Here is a 15,242-nt window from a genome sequence, read left to right on the forward strand (position 1 = left end):
TTCCCAAGCGCTTAGTACAGTGCTCTGCACACAGTAAGCACTCAATAAATACGATTGATTGATTGATTGATCAGAGAAGCAGCGTGGCTCAGTGGGAAGAGCACAGGATTTGGAGTCAGAGGTCATGGGTTCAAATCCCAGCTCTGCCAATTGTCAGCTGTGTGACTTTGGGAAAGTCACTTAACTTCTCTGTGCCTCAGTTACCTCATCTGTAAAATGGGGATTAAGACTGTGAGCCCCCCGTGGGACAACCTGATCACCTTGTAACCTCCCCAGCGCTTAGAACACTCCTTTCACATAGTAAGCGCTTAATAAATGCCATTATTATTATTATTACTGATTGATATGCTTCCTGCCCTCAAGGAGTTTACGATTTAGCAGGGGAGATAGGAGCAAAATAATTCAAAGATAGGAGGAAACTAATGGAAAGACGGATACGTGGATGAGTAAACGCTTAAATCACTGAATAAACTGATTTGAACAGATGTGCTTTTGGTAAATTGTGAATTTGTAAATGCAGAGGAGGCAAAAGTTCGAAGGAAGTAATTGGGAGACTCTGACCTGGAGAGAAAAAAAATACAGCTCAGGGAGTGAGCACTGGCCTTATAAATTACTCTATTTATTTATTTTACTTGTACATATCTATTCTATTTATTTTATTTTGTTAGCATGTTTGGTTTTGATCTCTGTCTCCCCCTCTTAGACTGTGAGCCCACTGTTGGGTAGGGATTGTCTCTATGTGTTGCCGACTTGTACTTCCCAAGCACTTAGTACAGTGCTCTGCACATAGTAAGCGCTCAATAAATACGATTGATGATGATGATGATGATAAATGAAGGGTTGTGAGTTTCCAACTCATTAAGGCCGGATCATTTTGAGGAATTCAGTGTGGCCTCGAAAGAACACACGCCTGGGAGCTAAGAGTTTGGGATCTAATCCCCGCTTCATCGACTGCTTTCTAGGTGGCAAGCCACTGAATTTCCCCCTGCCTCGGTTTCTTCCTCTGTAAAATGGGATTATAACAGCTCACTGTGGGCAGGGCAGATGTGGCTGCTTATTGTACTGTACTCCCCCAAGCCCCTACAGTGCTCTGCATGCAGGAAGCGCTCAATAAATTCAATTGGATGAACACCTGTTCTCTCTCCCCCTTAGACTGTGAGCCTCATGTGGGTCAGGGACTGTATCTGATATCAATCAATCAATCAATCAATCGTATTTATTGAGCGCTTACTGTGTGCAGAGCACTGTACTAAGTGCTTAGAGAAGCAGCGTGGTTCAGTGGAAAAAGCCTGCGCTTTGGAGGGACTGTATATGTTGCCAATTTGTACTTCCCAAGCGCTTAGTACAGTGCTCTGCACGCAGTAAGCGCTCAATAAATACGATTGATGATGATGATGATGGAGTCAGGGGTCACGGGTTCAAATCCCGGCTCCGCCGATTGTCAGCTGTGTGACTTTGGGCAAGTCACTTCACTTCTCTGGGCCTCCGTTACCTCATCTGTAAAATGGGTATTAGGACTGTGAACCCCCTGTGGGACAACCTGATCACCCTGAAACCTCCCCAGCGCTTAGAACGGCGCTTTGCACACAGTAGGCGCTTAATAAATACCATCATTAAGTACAAGTTGGCAACATATAGAGACGGTCCCTACCCAACAGTGGGCTCACAGTCTAGAAATATGCAGCGATATGGCGGCACTATATCTACCCCAGCATTTGGGCCAATGATTGGCACTTGGGAAGCGTTTAATCATCAATCGTATTTATTGAGTGCTTACTATGTGCAGAGCACTGTACTAAGCGCTTAGCACTGTACTAATGTTAAACGTATTTTCTTAAATGCTTACCGTTGTTTTGGGGTACCTGTAAAGCGCTTTTTTTAATGCTACTTAAGTACTTACTATTTTTTATGGTACTTTTTCCAACTAAATGCCAAGCACTGTTCTAAGCGCTGGGGTAGATAGAAGATAATCAGGTGGTGCCCAGACCAGTCCCACAAGGGGCTCGCAGTCTAATTATGGTTGCACATGTTAATTACTCTATTTATTTATTTATTTATTTTACTTGTACTTATCTATCCTATTTATTTTATTTTGTTAGTATGTTTGGTTTGGTTCTCTGTCTCCCCTTTTAGACTGTGAGCCCACTGTTGGGTAGGGACTGTCTCCATATGTTGCCAATTTGTACTTCCCAAGCGCTTAGTACAGTGCTCTGCACACAGTAAGCGCTCAATAAATACGATTGATGATGATGATGATGATAATTAGGAGGGAGGACATCGACTCCTCATTTTACAGATGAGGGAACTGAGGCACAGAGAGGTTACCCGGCAGGCAACGGGCAGATCTGCGATCCAAAACCCGAGTCCTTTGACGAGGGGGCCATCCTGCTCCTCTCACTTCAGCTCTTAAATACCACAGTTACGATTATTAGCCATTGGAAATTTTTTAGGTGTCCTGAATAGAGGTGAAGGAAGACGATTCAAGCAGCCGTATGCTGTGGTGGTGTGCTAGATGTGAAGGAGGGAGAAGCAGCGTGGCTCAGTGGAAAGAGCCCGGGCTTTGGAGTCAGAGGTCATGGGTTCAAATTCCAGCACCACCAACTCAATCAATCAATCGTATTTATTGAGCGCTTACTGTGTGCAGAGCACTGTACTAAACGCTTGGGAAGTACAAGTTGGCAACATGTAGAGACAGTCCCTACCCAACAGTGGGCTCACAGTCTAAAAGGGGGAGACAGAGAACAAAACCAGACATACTAACAAAATAAAATAAATAGAATAGATATGTACAAGAAAAAGAAATAAATAACTGGCAGCTGTGTGACTTTGGGCAAGTCATTTAACTTCCCTGTGCCTCAGTTACCTCACCTGTAAAATGGGGATGAAGACTGTGGGGCAACCTCATCACCTCGTAACCTCCCCAGCGCTAAGAACAGTGCTTTGCACATAGTAAGCGCTTAGTAGATGCCATCACTATTATTAAGTAGTTTCAGACCAGTGGGAGGAAGGGAGCAAGGGGTTGGAGAGGGGATCAATCAATCAATCAATCGTATTTATTGAGCGCTTACTGTGTGCACAGCACTGTACTAAGCGCTTGGGAAGTACAAATTGGCAACATATAGAGACAGTCCCTACCCAACAGTGGGCTCACAGTCTAAAAGGGGGAGACAGAGAACAAAACCAGACATACTAACAAAATAAAATAAATAGAATAGATGTGTACAAGAAAAAGAAATAAATAACTGTCAGCTGTGTGACTTTGGGCAAGTCATTTAACTTCCCTGTGCCCCAGTTACCTCACCTGTAAAACGGGGGTGAAGACTGTGAGCCCCCCATGGGACAACCTGATCACCTTGTAACCTCCCCAGCGCTAAGAACAGTGCTTTGCACATAGTAAGCGCTTAGTAAATGCCATCACTATTATTAAGTAGTTTCAGACCAGTGGGAGGAAGGGAGCAAGGGGTTGGAGAGGGGATCAATCAATCAATCGTATTTATTGAGCGCTTACTGTCTGCAGGGCACTGTACTAAGCGCTTGGGAAGTACAAGTTGGCAACATATAGAGATGGTCCCTACCCAACAGTGGGCTCACAGTCTAAAAGGGGGAGACAGAGAACAAAACCAAACATACTAACAAAATAAAATAAATAGATATGTACAAGTAAAATAGAGTAATAAATATGTACAAACATATATACATATATACAGGTGCTGTGGGGGAGGGAAGGAGGTAAGATGGGGGGATGGAGAGGGGGACGAGGGGGAGGGGAAGGAAGGGGCTCAGTCTGGGATGGATTTGATGGAGGCCTAGCGAGTTGTTTAGAGAAGAGATGTGTGCGGGCTGGGTTGGAGTGAAAAAGATCCGCAAGGAAAGGTAGGAGAGGGAGGGCTTTAGAGTTGGTGGTAAGACGCTTCTGTACGCTGTGGAGGTGGATCGGCAACCATGGAGGGTTTTTGAGACATGGGGAGGTACGGACTACAGATTTTTTTTGGAAAAGTGACCCAGGTAACAGGATGAAGTACAGATCGGAGTGGGGAAGGTCAGCGAGGAGGCTGATGCAGTAGTCAAAGTGTGACAGGACATTGCCAAGATCCGCCCTTTCCTCTCCATCCAAACTGCTACCCTGCTCATTCAAGCTCTCATCCTAACCCGTCTGGACTACTGCACCAGCCTTCTCTCTGATCTCCCATCCTCGTGTCTCTCTCCACTTCAATCCATACTTCACGCTGCTGCCCGGATTATCTTTGTCCAGAAACGCTCTGGGCATATTACTCCCCTCCTCAAAAACCTCCAATGGCTACCGATCAATCTGCGCATCAGGCAGAAACTCCTCACCCTGGGCTTCAAGGCTGTCCATCACCTCGCCCCCTCCTACCTCACCTCTCTTCTCTCCTTCTCCAGCCCAGCCCGCACCCTCCGCTGCTCCACTGCTAATCTCCTCACCGTACCTCGTTCTCGCCTGTCCCACCATCGACCCCCGGCCCACGTCATCCCCCGGGCCTGGAATGCCCTCCCTCTGCCCCTCCGCCAAGCTAGCTCTCTTCCTCCCTTCAAGGCCCTGCTGAGAGCTCACCTCCTCCAGGAGGCCTTCCCAGACTGAGCCCCTTCCTTCCTCTCCCCCTCGTCCCCCTCTCCATCCCCCCATCTTACCTCCTTCCGTTCCCCACAGCACCCGTATATATGTATATATGTTTGTACCTATTTATTACTTTATTCATTTATTTATTTTACTTGTACATATCTATCCTATTTATTTTATTTTGTTGGTATGTTTGGTTTTGTTCTCTGTCTCCCCCTTTTAGATTGTGAGCCCACTGTTGGGTAGGGACTGTCTCTATGTGTTGCCAATTTGTACTTCCCAAGCACTTAGTACAGTGCTCTGCACATAGTAAGCGCTCAATAAATACGATTGATGATGATGATAAGGGCTTGGATCAGTGGGTTAGGGCTGAATGGAGAGGAAGGCAGATTCTAGAGATATCGTGAAGGTGCAACGGACTTTGGTGACAGATCATCAATCGTATTTATCAATCATATTTATTGAGCGCTTACTGTGCACAGAGCACTGTACTAAGCGCTTGGGAAGTACAAGTCGGCAACATATAGAGACGGTCCCTACCCAACAGTGGGCTCACAGTCTAAAAGACAGATTACCTATAGGTATTTAGAACGAGAGCCCGTTGTTGGGTAGGGACTATCTCTATATGTTGCCGACTTGTACTTCTCAAGCGCTTAGTACAGTGCTCTGCGCACAGTAAGCGCTCAATAAAGATGACCGAATGAACAAGAATAAAATACAAAAGTCCTACAATCAATGGGATTTACCGAGCACATACTATGTGCAAAGCACTGTACTAAGTGCTTGGGAGAGTACAATCAATCAATCACATTTATTGAGCGCTGTGTGCACAGCACTGTACTAAGTGCTTGGGAAGTACAAGTTGGCAACATATAGAGACGGTCCCTACCCAACAGTGGGCTCACAGTCTAAAAGGGGGAGACAGAGAACAAAACCAAACACACTAACAAAATAAAATAAATAGAATAGATATGTACAAGTAAAATAAATAGAGTAATAAATATGTACAAACATATATACATATGTACAGGTGCTGTGGGGAAGGGAAGGAGGTAAGATCATCATCATCATCAATCGTATTTATTGAGCGCTTACTATGTGCAGTGCACTGTACTAAGCGCTTGGGAAGTACAAATTGGCAACATATAGAGACAGTCCCTACCCAACAGTGGGCTCACAGTCTAAAAGGGGGAGACAGAGAACAAAACCAAACATACTAACAAAATAAAATAAATAGAATAGATATGTACAAATAAAATAAATAGAGTAAAAAATATGGACAAACATATATACATATATGGAGAGGGTACAATAAGGAGTTTACAATCTAGTGGTGGGGACGGATAACAAAATTAATTGCAGATGGGGAAGCAGCAAAATATAAGGCTATATACACAAGAGCTGTGAGGCTGGGGTGAAAATCAAAGTGTTTAAGGGGTGTAGAGCAAAATCCATAGGCGACCCCCAAGGGAGGGCGAATAGGGTGGGGAGAGAGAGATTAGTCTGGGGAGGATTTATAATGGTAATATTTGATAAGTACTATGCGCCAAACACTGTACTAAGTGCTGGGGCAGATACAAGTTAATCAAGTTGGACATAGTTCCCATCCCACGGGGGGCTCACAGTCTAACTAGGAGGCAGTAGGATTTAATCCCCATTTTACAGATGAGAATGATTTTAGTCGGGCCTCAAAGATGGGGAGAGTGTTTGGCACTTAACAAATGCCATTATTATTATTATTATTAGTCTGTCAAATATGAAGGGGGAAGGAGTTCCAGGCATGGGAGAGGATGTGAACAGGGGGTTAGTGGCAAGATCGAGGTCCAGCAAATAAGCTGGTGCTAGAGGAACTCAGTGTACCGGTTGTAGTGGGAGACGAGTGAGGTGCGGTAATAATAATAATGGCATTTGCTAAGCGCTTACTATGTGCAAAGCACTGTTCTAAGCGCTGGAGGGGATACGAGGTGACCAGGTTGTCCCACGTGGGGCTCACAGTCTTCATCCCCATTTTACAGACGAGGGAACTGTGGCTCAGAGCAGCCAAGTGACTTGCCCAAAGTCACACAGCTGACCAGCGGCGGAGCCGGGATTAGAACCCGCGGCCTCTGCCTCCCAAGCCCGGGCTCTTTCCACGAGCCACGCTGCTTCTCCATTCATTTCATTCAGTCGTACTTATTGAACGCTTACTGTATGCAGTGCACTGTACTAAGCGCTGGGGAAGTACAAGTTGGCAACATATAGAGCCCAACAACGGGCTCACTCCACGGCGGGGAGCTGCCTTGAAATCGAGGGGAAGGAGTTTCTGTTTGATGCAGAGAGGGATGTCGCCGACTTGTACTTCCCAAGCGCTTAGTACAGTGCTCTGCACCCAGTAAGTGCTCAATAAATACGATTGATTGACTGATTGATTGATGGGCGAACACTGGAAGTTTTGAAGAAGTGGGGAGACGTGAGCGGATGGATTTTTTTTTTATTTTGGGGGGAAAAAATGATTTGGGGAGCCGTCCCGACCAGAGTGGGGAGAGAACGGAGGCGAGGAGGTCAGCGAGGAAGCCGATGCTGTAATTAATCCCATAGCCTCAAGGAGGAAATACAGTACAGTACAGTGCTCTGCACATAGTAAGCGCTCAATAAATACGACTGATGATGAAATAACAAAAATCGGGCTCGTGGCTTTTAGTTATTGTGGCTCTACAGGAAAAAAAAAAATCCCCAAAACGGGCTCTTTGGTGAGCGCTTCTGCAATCAATCAATCAATCGTATTTATTGAGCACTTACTATGTGCAGAGCACTGTACTAAGCGCTTGGGAAGTACAAATTGGCATCACTGCAGATGAGTGATGCACCCACACAAAAGATATTAAAAACCCAACAGCTGGTGGGACACACAATTGCTCTCCTTAAGAAAAGTGCTAAATGTATAGCCAAAAGATAACACATTTCCACTTAACAATCAAACTATTCTGGGCAATATATATAAAATCCCACAATTTCAAATTGGATTTCCAGAATTTATAAAATGGACTTATATTTCTACTTTTGAGGTATAGTCGTCTAAACTCCTAGTTTATAAAACGAAAATAAAAGCATCCTTTTGATGTGACCACATGGTGCCTATAAATCAGTCTACGCTTCCTCGAGGACTAACAAGTTGGACTCATAAAACAGGGGTGACAAAGGCACAGAACCAAGAACACGTTCATCAAATTGAAACAGAATAAAAGAGTACTATAATACTAGAATTTCCAGTCTTTATACTTTACCCTTCCACTAAACTCATATGAGACCCAGGTTCATTTTTGTAGTACTTTGAAAACGTTCATAATGAAAATACGAATCGTTTTCAACAAGAACGAGGACTTTTCTACAAAATTGAACCTGTGTCTTAAATGAGTCCTTGTTCTTGTTCGAAATGATTTGTATTTGCCAGCCTTCATTACGAAATTTTTCAAAGACGATTACGGGCAGAATAATGAGAAATAGTACCAGTTTGGATTTATTCTACATTAAGGAGATATACTGACTTGGGATAGTTCTCTTAAAAATTTTAGCAACCCAACAGTGATCCAGCAATAATAAAGGGTGATCTTTAGTATTTTTACTAAACGAAGATATTTTCATTTAATTTTTAAACTACTGTTTCAACTTTAATGACTCTAAAACATGTATTGAAGATACCATACAGCGCTTAGAACAGTGCTTTGCACATAGTAAGCGCTTAATAAATGCCATTATTATCATTATTGAAAATTCTGATGTGATGTTTGATGGGTTGTGTCAACCCCGGCTCTGTCACTTGTCAGCTGTGAGCCTTTGGGCAAGTCACTTCACTTCTCTGAGCCTCAGTTACCTCACAGAGAAGCGGCGTGGCTCAGCGGAAAGAGCCCGGGCTTTGGAGTCGGAGGTCATGGGTTCGAATCCCGGCTCTGCCAGTTGTCAGCTGCGTGACTTTGGGCAAGTCACTTCACTTCTCCGGGCCTCAGTTCCCTCATCTGTAAAATGGGGGTGAAGACTGTGAGCCCCCCATGGGACAACCTGATCTCCTTGTAATTTCCCCATCATCATCAATCGTATTTATTGAGCGCTTACTATGTGCAGAGCACATAGTAAGTGCTTAATAAATGTCATTATTATTATTATTATTATTATTATCTGAATATATTATCTGATTCCTGCTGCCAATTTTGTCCTGGAGCCACCAACTCAATATCTTTTCATTCATTCATTCAGTCGTATTTATTGAGCCCTTACTGTGTGCAGAGCACTGTACTAAGCGCCTGGAAAGTACAGTTCAGCAACAAACAGAAACAACCCCTGCCCAACAACGTAGGCTCATACTCCAGAATCGATCAATCGTATTTATTGAGAGCTTACTGTGTGCACAGCACTGTACTAAGCGCTTGGGAAGGACAAGTTGGCAACATATAGAGACGGTCCCTACCCAACAGTGGGCTCACAGTCTAGAAAGGGGGGAGATGGACATCAAAATAAGTAAACCTTTTCCTCTCCTTTCCCCATAGACTGTAAGCCCCATATGGGACAGGGACGGTGTCCAAAGGAGTCAGAGGTCATGGGTTCTAATCCTGGCTCTGCCACTTGTCAGCTGTGAGACTTCGGGCGAGTCTTGTTTGTACATATTTATTACTGTTTGTACATACTTATTACTCTATTTATTTATTTTACTTGTACATATCTATTCTATTTATTTTATTTTGTTAGCATGTTTGGTTTTGTCTCCCCCTTTTAGACTGTGAGCCCACTGTTGGGTAGGGACTGTCTCTATATGTTGCCGACCTGTACTTCCCAAGCGCTTAGTACAGTGCTCTGCACACACTAAGCGCTCAATAAATACGATTGATGATGATGATGATGATGAAGTCACTTCACTTCTCTGAGCCCGATTGATGATGATGATGATGTCACTTCACTTCTCTGAGCCTCAGTTACCTCAGCTGCAAAATGGAGATTAAGACTGTGAGCCCCATTGTCCTTCCCAAGCGCTTAGTACAGTGCTCTGCACACAGTAAGCGCTCAATAAATACGATTAAATGAAAAATGTGGGACAACCTGATTACCTCGTATCCCCATCCCCCGCCACCCCAGTGCTTAGAACAGTGCTTGGCACATAGTAAGTGCTTAACAAATGCCATTATTATTATTATCTACTTACGTTGTACCTGCCCCAGCACTTAATACAGTTCTTAACAAGTACCACCATTATGATGACCATCAACATTTTAATTATCAACTGATACTTCTCAGGACCTCTAGACTGCAAGCTTGTTACGGTCAGGGAAAATGTCTAAAACAGATTTGGATTTGGATTGTATTTATTTTATTTTGTTAGTATGTTTGGTTTTGTTTTCTGTCTCCCCCTTTTAGACTGTGAGCCCACTGCTGGGTAGGGACTGTCTCTATATGTTGCCAATTTGTACTTCCCAAGCGCTTAGTACAGTGCTCTGCACATAGTAAGCGCTCAATAAATACGATTGATGATGATGATGATCCACTGAGTGCTTACTGCATGCAGAGTGCTTGCTTGGGTGAGTACAATATAACAATATTCTCCCAAGTGCTTAGTACAGTGCTCTGCACTTAGTAAGCACTCAATAAATACCACTGACTGTGGGCAGGGAATGGGTCTGTTCATTGTTTTATTCTCCCAAGCGCTTAGCACAGTGCTCTGCATACAGTAAGCGCTCCAATTGTGGGGTGGGGACCGCCTCTATATTCATTCATTCAATTGTATTTATTGAGCGCTTACTGTGTGCAGGGCACTGTACTAAGCGCTTGGGAAGTACAAGTTGGCAACATATAGAGGTGGTCCCTACCCAACAGTGGCCTCAGAGTCTAGAAATAGAATTAAAGCTAAATGCACATCATGAACAAAATAAATTGAATAGTAAATACGTACAAGTAAAATAGAGTAATAAATCGGTACATATATATATGTACCGATTTATTATATATATATAATAAATATAATATATATATTATTAAATAAATATCATATATATATATATATATATATATATATATATAAATATACATATATACAAGTGCAGTGGGGAGGGGAAGGAGGTAGGGCAGGGAGGATGGGATGAATAACAGGCATGAATAACAATGGCATTTGTTAAGCGCTTACTATGTGCAAAGCACTATATGTTGCCGACTTGTACTTCCCAAGCGCTTAGTACAGTGCTCTGCACGCAGTCGGCGCTCAATACGATTCAATGAATGAATGAATATGATCAAATGACTACTGTACTTTCCAAGCGCTCAGTACACAGGAAGCATTCAATATGATGGCATGAATACTGTACTTTCCAAATGCTCAGTACAGTGCTCTGCACACAGTGAGCGCTCAAGAAATGCGATTGAATACTGCGCTTTCCAAGCGCTCAGTACAGTGCTCTACACACAGTAAGCGCTCAATAAATACAATTCAATGAATAGTGTACTTTCCAAGCGCTCGGTACACAGAGTAAGCACTCAATAAATACGATTCGATGAATAGTGTACTTTCCAAGCGCTCAGTACACACAGTAAGCGCTCAATAAATATGACTGTATGAATAGTGTACTTTCCGAGTGCTCAGTACAGTGCCCTGCACACAGTAAGCGCTCAATAAATTCCACTGAATGAAAACACAAACAGATTGGGCACAGTCGCTGTCCCGCATGGGGGCTCCAGTCTAATAATAATAATAACAAATAATGATGATATTTGTTAAGCGCTTACTCTGTGCCAAGCACTGTTCTAAGCGCTGCGGGGGATACAAGGTGATCAGGTTGTCCCGCGGGGGGGCTCACAGTCTTCATCCCCATTGGACAGATGAGGGAACTGAGGCCCAGAGAAGTGAAGTGACTCACCCAAAGTCACACAGCTGCCAAGCGGTGGAGTCGGGATTAGAACCCACGACTTCTGACTCTCTAAGCCCGGGCTCTTTCCACGGAGCCTCGCTGCCTCCCGAGTAGGAAGTGAATGCCCATCTGAATAATAATAATAATAATAATAATAATAATAATAATAATAATAATAATAATAATAATATCCCGGCTCTGCCAATTGTCAGCTGTGTGATCTTGGGCAAGTCACTTCACTTCTCTGTGAAGTGCTTGGCACATAGTAAGTGGTTACAATACCATCATTATTACTCACAGTCTTCATCCCCATTTTGCAGATGAGGGAACTGAGGCCCAGCGAAGTGAAGTGACTTGACCAAAGTCACCCAGCTGACAAGTGGCGGAGCCGGGATTTGAACTCATGACCTCTGACTCCAAAGCCCGGGCTCTTTCCACTAAGCCACGCTGCTTTTAACGTACTGAGCGTCGACCGCGTGCAGGGCACTGGGCTAAGCGCTCGGGAGGCCCAAGGCGGCCCCACAACCTGTATATATGTATATCTGTTGGTACGTATTTATTACTCTATTTATTTACTTATTTTATTTGTACATATTTATTCTATTTATTTTATTTTGTTAATATGTTTTGTTTTGTTCTCTGTCTCCCCCTTCTAGACTGTGAGCCCGCTGTTGGGTAGGGACCGTCTCTAGATGTTGCCAACTTGGACATCCCAAGCGCCTAGTACAATGCTCTGCACACAGTAAGCGCTCAATAAATACGATTGAATGAATAATGGCATTTATTAAGTGCTTACCATGTGCCAAGCACCGTTCTAAGCACTGGGGAGGTTACAAGGGGATCAGATTGTTCCACGGGGGGGGCTCACAGTCTTTAATCCCCATTGCCCAGATGAGGGAACTGAGGCCCAGAGAAGAGAAGTGACTTGCCCAAAGTCACCCAGCTGACCAGCGGCAGAGCTGGGATTAGAACCCATGACCTCTGACTCCCAAGGCTGGGCTCTTTCCACTGAGCAACACTGCTTCTCAAATTAAATAACGATGGTATTTGTTAATAATAATAATAATAGTAATAATAATAATAATAATAATAATGTTGGTATTTGTTAAGCACTTACTATGTGCCAAGCACTGCTCTAAGCGCTGGAGTAGATAGAAGGTGATCAGGTTGTCCCACGGGGGGCTCCCAGTCTTCATCCCCATTTGGCAGATGAGGGAACTGAGGCCCAGAGAAGTGAAGCGACTTGCCCAAAGTCACCCAGCTGACAATTGGCAGAGCCGGGATTTGAACCCATGACCTCTGACTCCCAAGCCCGGGCTCTTTCCACTGAGCCACACTGCTAAACGCTTACTATGGGCCAAGAACTGTTCTAAGCGCTGGAGTAGATAGAGGGTGATCAGGTTGTCCCACGGGGGGCTCAGTCTTCATCCCCATTTGACAGATGAGAGAACTGAGGCCCAGAGAAGTAAAGCGACTTGCCCAAAGTCACACAACTGACAATTGGCGGAGCCGGGATTAGAACCCACAACCACTGACTCCAAAGCCCGGGCTCTTTCCACTGAGCCACGCTGCTTAAGTGCTTACTATGGGCCAAGAACTGTTCTAAGTGCTGCAGCAATAACAATAATAATAATAATGATAGCATTTATTAAGCGCTTAGTATGTGCAAAGCACTGTTCTAAGCGCTGGAGCAGATAGAAGGTGATCAGGTTGTCCCCCGTGGGGCTCAGAGTCTTCATCCCCATTTGACAGATGAGGGAACTGAGGCCCGGAGAAGTGAAGCGACTTGCCCAAAGTCACCCAGCTGACAAGCGGCGGAGCCGGGATTTGAACCCACGACCTCTGACTCCAAAGCCCGGGCTCTTTCCACTGAGCCAAAGGTGATCAGGTTGTCCCACTGGGGGGGCTCACAGTCTTCATCCCCATTTGACAGATGAGGGAACTGAGGCCCGGAGAAGTGAAGCGACTTGCCCAAAGTCACTGAGCCACGCTGCTAAGCGCTTACTATGTGCCAAGAACTGTTGTAAGCGCTGGAGGAGATAGAAGGTGATCAGGTTGTCCCACGTGGGGCTCACAGTCTTCATCCCCATTTGACAGATGAGGGAACTGAGGCCCAGAGAAGTGAAGTGACTCGCCCAAAGTCACCCAGCTGACAAGTGGCGGAGCCAGGATTTGAACCCACCACCTCTGACTCCAAAGCCTGGGCTCTTTCCACTGAGCCATGCTGCTAAGTGCTTACTATGGGCCAAGAACTGTTCTAAGTGCTGCAGTAATAACAATAATAATAATAATAATAATAATAATGGTAGCATTTATTAAGCGCTTAGTATGTGCAGAGCACTGTTCTAAGCGCTGGAGTAGATAGAAGGTGATCAGGTTGTCCCCCGTGGGGCTCAGAGTCTTCATCCCCATTTGACAGATGAGGGAACTGAGGCCCTGAGAAGTGAAGCGACTTGTCCAAAGTTACCCAGCTGACAAGCGGCGGAGCCGGGATTTGAACCCACGACCTCTGACTCCCAAGCCCGGGCTCTTTCCACTGAGCCACACTGCTAAACACTTACTACGGGCCAAGGACTGTTCTAAGCGCTGGAGAAGATACAAGGTGATCAGGTTGTCCCACGGGGGGCTCAGTCTTCATCCCCATTTGACAGATGAGAGAACTGAGGCCCAGAGAAGTAAAGTGACTTGCCCAAAGTCACACAACTGACAATTGGCGGAGACGGGATTAGAACCCACAACCACTGACTCCAAAGCCCACTGAGCCACGCTGCTAAGTGCTTACTATGGGCCAAGAACTGTTCTAAGCGCTGGAGTAATAATAATAATAATAATAATAATAGCATTTATTAAGCGCTTAGTATGTGCAGAGCACTGTTCTAAGCGCTGGAGTAGATAGAAGGTGATCAGGTTGTCCCCCGTGGGGCTCAGAGTCTTCATCCCCATTTGACAGATGAGGGAACTGAGGCCCGGAGAAGTGAAGCGACTTGCCCAAAGCCACCCAGCTGACAAGCGGCGGAGCCGGGATTTGAACCCACGACCTCTGACTCCAAAGCCCGGGCTCTTTGCACTGAGCCAAAGGTGATCAGGTTGTCCCACGGGGGGGGGCTCACAGTCTTCATCCCCATTTGACAGATGAGGGAACTGAGGCCCTGAGAAGTGAAGCGACTTGCCCAAAGTCACTTAGCCACGCTGCTAATAATAATAATAATAATGTTGGTATTTGTTAAGCGCTTACTATGTGCCAAGCACTGTTCTAAGCGCTGGGGGAGATACAAGGTAATCAGGTTGTCCCACGTGGGGCTCACAGTCTTCATCCCCATTTGACAGATGAGGGAACTGAGGCCCAGAGAAGTGAAGTGACTCGCCCAAAGTCACCCAGCTGACAAGTGGCGGAGGCGGAATTTGAACCCACGACCTCTTGACTCCAAAGCCCGGGCTCTTTCCACTGAGCCACGCTGCTTCTCTATGTGCCAAGAACTGTTGTAAGTGCTGGAGTAGATAGAAGATGATCACAGCCTTCAACCCCATTTGACAGATGAGGGAACTGAGGCCCGGAGAAGTTAAGCGACTCGCCCAAAGTCACCCAGCTGACAAGTGGCGGAGCCGGGATTTGAACCCACGACCTCTGACCCCCAAGCCCGGGCTCTTTCAATCAATCAATCGTATTTATTGAGCGCTTACTGTGTGCAGAGCACTGTACTAAGCGCTTGGGAAGCACAAGTTGGCCACATCTAGAGACGGTCCCTACCCAACAGTGGGCTTACAGTCTAGAATAGGGGGAGACAGACAACAAAACCAAA

This window comes from Tachyglossus aculeatus, chromosome 1 (assembly GCF_015852505.1).
Source record: "Tachyglossus aculeatus isolate mTacAcu1 chromosome 1, mTacAcu1.pri, whole genome shotgun sequence".
In the NCBI taxonomy this organism is placed as follows: domain Eukaryota; kingdom Metazoa; phylum Chordata; class Mammalia; order Monotremata; family Tachyglossidae; genus Tachyglossus; species Tachyglossus aculeatus.